Source organism: Rhincodon typus, chromosome 35, assembly GCF_021869965.1.
Source record: "Rhincodon typus isolate 14 chromosome 35, sRhiTyp1.1, whole genome shotgun sequence".
Classification (NCBI taxonomy): Eukaryota; Metazoa; Chordata; class Chondrichthyes; order Orectolobiformes; family Rhincodontidae; genus Rhincodon; species Rhincodon typus.
In genome coordinates, this window is record NC_063366.1 from 15,253,683 (window position 1) to 15,262,395 (window position 8,713).

The window sequence follows — 8,713 nt, forward strand, 5'->3', positions numbered from 1 at the left end:
TGCCTGTACTGAGGGAGCATCACCTGTGTCAGAGGGTACCTGCTGGAACAATGCAGCCACAGCTAAGAACCTGAGCATTAAAGGTACTTTGGAATCAGACATTCCTATAACTAGATGGAGCATAACAGTCGCAGCCAGTGCTGGAGTTTGTAGATGCAGTGATACGTGTCCTGACCTACCTCCCTTGTGGGTAGGGTACAATTTTGAAATAAGCCTGCAAAAGCTGCGCTTTTCATCATATAGAACGTTAAGCCCTATACAATAACCTGACCTCCTTCTCAATTTTGTAAAAATGTGCTCATCCCTTCCCTTTTGAATGTTTCCACTTTAGCCTTTTGATATTTACTCTCAACCTAACTATCAGAGATTCTCCTGCACTTGAGGGACTGTGAGAAGATTTCAGCACAGTCTGCCTCTTCCTATCCTGCTGGTGGTCAATGATGTCATATTCCCCTCCTGATTCTGGCTGCACTGTTATTATCTCAGGGAAGATACATTCTAGGAAATTCTCAGCCTCCCACATTCACTGTCAACTCCAGCAAATCCTTATGGTTATCCTTAGATTTCCCCTTAGATTTTAATTCACAACGGGCCCTGAAATTCCAATCTGGTTTGGAAATGTTATTCCCAAACCTGGTCAGATGACACAATCCCCATTGTCTTTACACGTTTTCTATGCGGGAGATTCATGAGAGGGAGCTTTCATTGTGAAAATGTCCAGGTATCTAGCAACAATGAAGAAGCCACATCCCTGGTACAGTGAAAAGCAGAGATGATATTTCAGGTCCTTCTCCAGAACTTCAGAGCTTGAAACGTTAATTTTGCTTTGTATCCACAGATACTGGGCTTTTTTCAGCAATTTCTGATTTTTGTTTCTGATTTTCAGCTCCCGTAGTCCTTTGTTTTTTGCCTTCCCCTGATGCAGCAATCATTTTATCGTGTGTTCAGGGAGTTAAATGTCCAGCAGTACGGTCAGTCACTTTAGCAGCTGCTGTGAAAGTTTACATGTGAGGTTGAGGTAGTTTTTTGTGCATGTTTATGGTCCGAGGTGGGTAGGATACCAGGCTGTGCATACTGGTAAGCCATGCGAGTGAAAGAGTGTTTCATGTATGTTGGGATATGGGTGAGTTCTCAGTTCAGTTGAGGCAGACCAGATACTAGCAGACTATTGGGTGTGGAGCAGCTTGATATTGGGATGTTAGGACCTGTTGGAGGGACAGGGTTAGTGGGTTGGGTCCAGCTGGGGCTGAGAGCTGTTGGCTCTGTAAGTATTGGATACAGTAAGGTAAGATGGTGCAGAGTGTCAGTTCAGGGTGACGTTGGGTTGCATGGGAGTTAGTGATGTTGGGTCCAGCTCTTTTGGATGCTCTTTTGGTCCAGATAGGCCAGAGCAGCATGTTAGCATAGGGTGTCATGTAGTGGGAATTGGTATTTCCATCAAGCAAGGGTAGGTCAGGCCAGTTAATTGAATTGAGTCAATGGAAAAAGATATTGATTGACAGCGGATTGTCTGGTAAGGTAGGGGGAGATTTTCGTGGAACATGTCAGGGCTTGGGAGCTCTGTAGTTATGTGCGTCAGTTGTGAGTTGGTGAATCTCTTTGATATTATTCAGGAATTAGAGTATGTTTTTAATCCTCTAACCTTCCCTGGGTAACTATTACACTGAACTGAGCTATAAGCCTCTGAAATTTCTGAATCTAAAGGGTATTTTTCAAAGGGTTTGAGACCCGGGGGACTTTCCTATCCAACATTTTTGATTTTCTTGGTAATTCCCACAAGGGTTACTGTGCCAGGGATTCGTGCTGACTTGATGTAAAACTACAGACAGAGCTGCTCCAACAACTCTCTGGCCATTGGAATATCTGGACCATTGTCCTCTGAATTGAATTCGCACCCTCACCAAATTTCAGTGCCACACCATAGATCCACTCAACTCCAAAGGTACATTTTATAAAATGCTAGAGACATGTCAGTTAAGGGCACATTTTCTACAGTGTATTAAAACTATGAATTCAAGTACATTATTTATCATACTATTCACACTTCAATTACTTAAAGTGTGTTTAAAAGTAAACAAAATCCATGAATGCTAGCTAATGATGAAATTCATCAATAAATGAAATCAAGTGATTACATCAGACAATAAGACACAGAAGCAGAAATAGGCCATTCAGCCCAATGAGTCTGCTCCCTCATTCCATGAGATCATGGCTGATCTGATAATCCTCATCTCTACTTAACCCCCCTTTTCCCCATAACCTTTGATTCCCTTCCTGATTAAAAATGTATCTCAGCCTCGAATATACCTAATAAACAACTCTAATGTGCTCTGTGGTAAAGAATCTCACAAATTGACTGCATTCTGAGAGATGAAATTCCCCCTCATGTCTGTCTAAAATGGCAACCCTTTATTCTGAGATAATGCCCTCTGCTCCTAGATTCTACCAAAGGGACACCAACCTTTCTGCACCTAACCTGTCAAGTCCCTTAAGAATCTTGTATAATTCAATAAGGTCACCTCTCATTCTTCCAAATTCCAATGATCACAAACCCAAGCTACTCGACCTCTCCTCATAAGACAGTCCTTTGATACCCGGGATCAGGGAACCTTCTCTGGAATGTCTCTAATGTTAATAAATGTTACCTTAATTAAGGGATCTAAAACTGGTCACAATATGTCAACTGTGGCTTGACCAGATTATTGTCTAGTCTCAGCAAGACCTCTCTACTTGATACTCCATTCCCATTGAAATAAAGGTCAACTTTGCAATTGCCTTCTCTGTTATGTGCTCAACCTGCATGCCAGCTTCTTGAAATCTATGCACGAGGACATTGAAATCCCTCTGTTCTGTAGCTTTTTCCAAACTTCCTCCATTTAAATAACATTCCGCTCCTCAATTCTCCCTGTCAAAGTCCATAGCCCTACATTTTCCCGCTGTATGAATCATCTGCCAATTTTTTTGTCACTCACTTAAACTATTGATATCCCCCTGCAGACTCTTTGTGTCATCCTCATGACTTGCCCTCCCACCTATGCATGCATCATTCACAAACTTGGCTATAGTCCGTTCACTTTTCTGATCCATGTCGATGATATCTGTTGTAAATAATTGTGACCTCAGGATTGATCCCAGTGGCAATCCACAAGTTACAGATTGCTATGCAGAAAATGCCTTCCCTATCGCAACTCACAGTCTTCTGTTAGTTAGCCAATCCTCTACACATCCTAATATTGTGACCTCCAACACCATGGGCTCTTCTCCTATTAAGTTGCCTAATGTGAACACAATTACTGATATGTTCAATGTATGTTCAAGAAAATGCTCAAGAGTTTATTTTCTTCTTGGTTGCAATTTACATGTGCTTCTTGCTCAGGGGGCTGATCTGGAGGTCGGCAAGGTTGCACGCTTAAGAGATCCATCGAGATGGTCTGTGTCTGCCCGGGGGTATCACAAGGTGGGTCAGCCCGTTGGAAAAACAAATTCAGAGGTAAAAACTCAAATTTGAATCTTATCATGCAATAGTGATTCCCAAATCTAGTTAGAGCCTGAGATTTGCAGCCAGTGCTGGACATTGGTAATGCAGCGATGTGTGTCCTGACTTACATCCCCCACTGTGGTGACAGCACTTGGCCCATATCCCTCTCAGCTCTTCCTATTCGTCTAGCCATCCAGATGTCTTTCAAATGTTGTAATTGTACCAACTTCCACCACCTCTTCCGACAGCTCATTCCATACATGCATCACACTCTGCGTGAAAATGTTGCCCCTCGGGTCCCTTTTAAGTCATTCTGATCTCACCTTATACCTATGCTGTCCAGTTTTGGAGTACCCCACCCAGGGAAAAGACCTTTGCTATTCACCTTATCCATGCCCCTCATGATTTTATAAACCTCTGTAAGGTCACCCCTCAGCCTCCAATGGTCCAGGGAAGATATCCCCAATCTATTCAGCCTCTCCCTACAGCTCAAACTCTCCAACCCCGCCAACATCCTCTTAAATCTTTTCCGAATCCTTTCAAGTTTCACAACATCTTTCCTAAGCAGGGAGACCAGTCTCTATTTTTAATTGCATGTAACGCACCAGCTTATAGAGAACTGGCTCACTAAGTGACAACCCCAGCTCTTGAAATACAACTTGTCACCTGTAGCTGGTTTCTCCTATCCTACAACAGGTTCCAAGAAACCAACAGTCTTCCCTCTGTTACCATATTTCTCCTGCCATGTTTTCTCCGGCTATTTATTTGGGCATTACATCCTGACAAGGAGAAAACCAAGAATTGTTACAATATAGAATCTCATGATTTCATTGCTCCATAGTTTGCAGAATCTTTGACATTCGGATCTGAAGTCTCTGCCTTCTTATTTCATTCGCACATGGAACAGAAAATTGAAGCAGACTCCCACTTCTATCACCACAATGTTCGTATCTTCTTTCTGATATTTCATCCTCTGGCACAGGGGAGACGGCTCACATGCAGGTCTGATGTCTATGTTTGCAATCTATTGACTGCTGTAAAAACATTGAGGCATCCTCCCTGCCCCATAGATTGCATCAGGACCACAGTACAATGAAGGTGCACACTTCTGAGGGAACATTACCTTCGGTGGTTTTCAGCTGGGAAGATGTGTCTGAGAGTGCTGGAACTTAGAGGTACAGGGACTTGTACCATAACCCAGTTCTTTTGCTTTTTAAAAATTCATTGATGGAATATGGGGATGCCATGAGTTGGACCAGCTATGCTTGATTGCCCTGAAGAAGGCAGTGGTGACCTGCCTTCTTGAACCACAGTCGATATGGATTTGATTTGATTTGATTTATTATTATCACATGTGCCAACCTATAGTGAAAGGTATTGTTTTGCGTGCTAACCAGACAAGTCATACCTTACATAAGTAGATCAGGGTAATAAAACAGAAAGCAGAATATGAAGTTACAGCTACAGAAAAAGTGCAGAGAAAGATCAACTCTAATGTATGAGAGGCCTGTTCATAAGTCTGATAACAATGAGGAAGAAGCTGTTCATGAATCTGTTTGTATGTGTTTTCAAGCTTCTGTACGTTCTGCCCATTGAACAGGGTGGAAGTGAGTAAAAGCGGGTTGGGAGAGGTCTTTGATTATGTTGGCTGCATTCCTGAGGCAGCAGGAAGTTGAAATGGAGTCAATGGAAGGAAGGCTGGTTTTCAAGATGGAGTGGGCTACGTTCACAGCTCTATAATTTATTTTGACCCAGTGACAGTGAAGCAATGGCAATACTGTACTAAATCAGGATGGTGCCTGGCTTGGGAAGGGACCTGCAGACGGTGGTGTTCTCATATATCTGTTGCCTTTCTCCCTCTAGGTGGTCAAAAGTGCAAATGTGCTGCGCTGCTCAGTTGGGTGGATGGCTGGTTCAAGTTGCAGTTTGACGCTGACAGCATGGGTTCCACTCCTGCATCATCTGCGGTTACCGTGAAGGTCCTGCCTTCTCAACCTCACCCTCACCTGAGGTGTTGTGACGCTGAGGTTACTTTCTCTGCTAGTCATCCCTTTCACTAATGAGAGATCAGTCCAATGGTGCTCTGGGTTTGTGGTGACTTTATCTTTACCTCCAGTGAGTTTCTGCGATGCACATTAGAGATGGTACACACTGCTGTCTCTATGTGTCAGTGGTGGAGAGAATGAATGGATTGGGTGTTGAAGTGGATAGCAGTCCTCTTTCCTCTGAGCCGCCAATGAAGACCGTGGCGACAGGCGCTGTCAGCCAAGTTGGAGATAGCCACCTCTCTCTGTGCTGTTTCCAGGAGAAATGCACTATGGTGCCATAAGAAGGTCAATGACGTGTTGCACTCCATAAGGTAAGTGCTACAATCTCTTCCCATGCACCTCACACCCATAACACTAACACTAACTTCTATACCTCTCCCAATCACAGATTGATTTTTGGAACAGCAGGACTGGTGTAGGAAAAGAGATTGCATCAGTTTGGACTATATTCACTGGAGTTTAGAAGAGTGAGGGGGCCGTTCCACAGAAACCTGTAAAATTCTAATGGGATGAGACAGGATAAACGCAGGAAGGATATTCCTAATGACCCGTGAGTCTAGAACTAGGGGTCACAGGCTAGCAGAGTAGGTCTGAGATGAGGAGACATTTCTTCACCTGGAGAGTGGTGAGCCAACTGTTGACACAAAACATTGAATGTTTTCAAGAAGGAGTTAGATATAATTCTTTGGGCTGAAGGGACCAAAGGGATATTGGGACAAAGTGGGAACAGGAAACTGAGCTGGATGATCGACCAGGATCGTACTGCATGGCGGACCAGGCTGGAAGGGCTGAATGGCTTACTCCTTCTGCACCTGTTATCTATGTCTCTAAGACATGCATCATATAGGTGTCCCATGTTCTCACATCGTTACAGTTCACTGTGAGAGGAGAGCCCTTGTACAACCGAGGTTGTTTGAAATGGTAACACTTTCAAGGTCAGCTCTGGTTGATTATGTTTGACAGAAATGAATAGGATTAATTTTATCACGGCCAATGACACGGTCAGATTTAATGGCAGACATGTGTCAATGAACATATGAATGCCTCATTTCAGCAATTACCCTTCGAGCGCCTCGCGTCAGCCAGAAGTACAACCTGCCATTTCAAACAGACTGCACCCACTGAGAGTGTGATAGCAGCTATTTCTCATTGTCATTGTGCAGTTCAGAATGGGTGAGAAATGGAACGCAATCCAAGTCACTTTCTTGAAGGTGAGTTCCAGGCTCTGCCTGTCATTTTAGGTGACCCCGACAACTTTCAATTTGTTTTATATAACCGTCTACATTGAGCCCACCAACACTGACTCTAACTCTATGGCTCCCAATGAAGCCACCCAAATATTTATTTTACAATGAATACCCTAGATTTGCCCCCTCAGCTGTTCCACTACCATCTGGCCATGCCCACCATCATTAGACATGATTGTACCCTTCCCAATCGAGGCCAGGGGTTTGATAACCTGAAAAGACCCCCTCCCACAGTACCCCATGTGCTCCCATATATACCAGATTCCATTTTTTCATTAGGAGTGGCCCCATTCACAGTTAACCAATACTTCTGCATTCCAGTTGACTGGCTTGAAACTCAACAAAATTTCCAAAAATAGCATGGATAGCCCCTTGATAATCTTATCTGACCTTTACTGGTGAATTCCCCAGGACTGACTGTAGTCCATTTCTCCCCCTGAGTGACTTGTGAGGACAACCCTGATTGATCAAAGTCCAGCCCCCAACTGATGTCTGCATCTCCACAACTGACTTCCTGGTAACACCTGGACTGGCCATCCTTGACTTGCAGGACTGACTGTGGCCCATTTCCCAGACTACAACAATAGTGATCCCTGAACCCTGATCAAACCAAGTACCCGACTGACTGTGCCAAGCCCTTAAACTAAGATCGTGTGAATCTGCCTGACTGCATATAGTCTCCCTTCTCTCTAGGGCAAAGGGCTACTTTAATTCGACTTTGAGCCAAGACCATTTGCTTGAAGCACATGTATTTTTGCCCATATACTCCCAGTGTGTGCTGTGGGTGTACCACTGATGTAACACAGCAACGTAGCAACATGTCTGCCCCTTTAATTGCTCGTCCTGGCAAGCATTGACAGGCTGCCCAACTTTCTGTCTGTGTTAGAAGGTAAAAAAAGACAGAGACACAGTGAGCCAACATATGTTGTATGAGGTGGTAAAGTAAGGAAAAGGGACTGGTAGCATCCAAAGAAGCACAAAGCCAGTGAGTTCCAAGAAAGCAAAATAAGAGACTTGAGGGGCACCCTGTTTAGATTCATGGGATGGGTGTCAGATGCCAGACACAAAGTGATCTGGCAGAAGCATTGCAATGTAAGGTGTCAGTGAGCTCTAAAGTTCAGTATTGAAGAGCTGAAGTTACTAGGAGGTCAACTACAGTGATGCTTTGAGAGTGGTAACCAACAGATAGCAATTTCCATACACATTGGGGAGGCAATTGCTGCCCATGTGGTGTGCCATGAGGGGTTTGGGAATGATGGACAACAGGGAGACCTGGTGAAAACAGCAGTGAACTGCGCCTACCAGGTAAACACACTGACTTTCAAGTTGGGATTGGCATCATCTAGTTTCTCTCCCGTACCTGAGAGAATCACAGCCCACAGAGAAATAAGGTAGATTAAGATGTAATGAGATGGAAATGCATGGATATAGCTTGCCAGTGAGGTTCAGAACTTGCTGTTAAAACCTTGAGTGGTAATCAGACTTCTTTTTTGACATTGAGAATTATTATTTGCATTACCAAGTTTCCCAAATTTCTTGCCTTTGCCCACTTTGCATGAGATCTGGCTCATTGCATTGGGTGGTTTTGAGAGAGCAGCAGATCACCACTTGAGAGTTTTTCTTTGCACATATTGTTGGTGGGTATGTCTGGACAGTCCTATTTGGAGGCCTGCAGTTCAATAGCTGGGATGTTTCTGCTTGAGGTCTCATGGCTTATGCCAGAAGCGCAGATGAAATATTCCACCCTTGCAGCTCATGATCTTCTGACCATTAAACTTCATGTTTGGAAAAATCAAAGATTGCCCGAGCCACGTGCAAATTGGCTTAGGGATAAGAAAATTAGGGAAGTAAACACGTGGCTAAGGGAGTGGTGCGGGAAAGAGGGCCATTGGCATCAGTTTTGGAACCGGAGGGATCTGTACCGATGGGACGGTTTCCAC

General features: G+C 44.0%; 1 protein-coding gene across 2 annotated transcripts in view; it reads right to left on the reverse strand.

Annotated features, from left to right (window-relative positions):
- The window catches only part of LOC109931100 (calcium homeostasis modulator protein 5-like), a 35,661-nt gene that overhangs the window by 1,803 nt on the left and 25,145 nt on the right, over window positions 1–8,713 (reverse strand). The window lies entirely within an intron of this gene.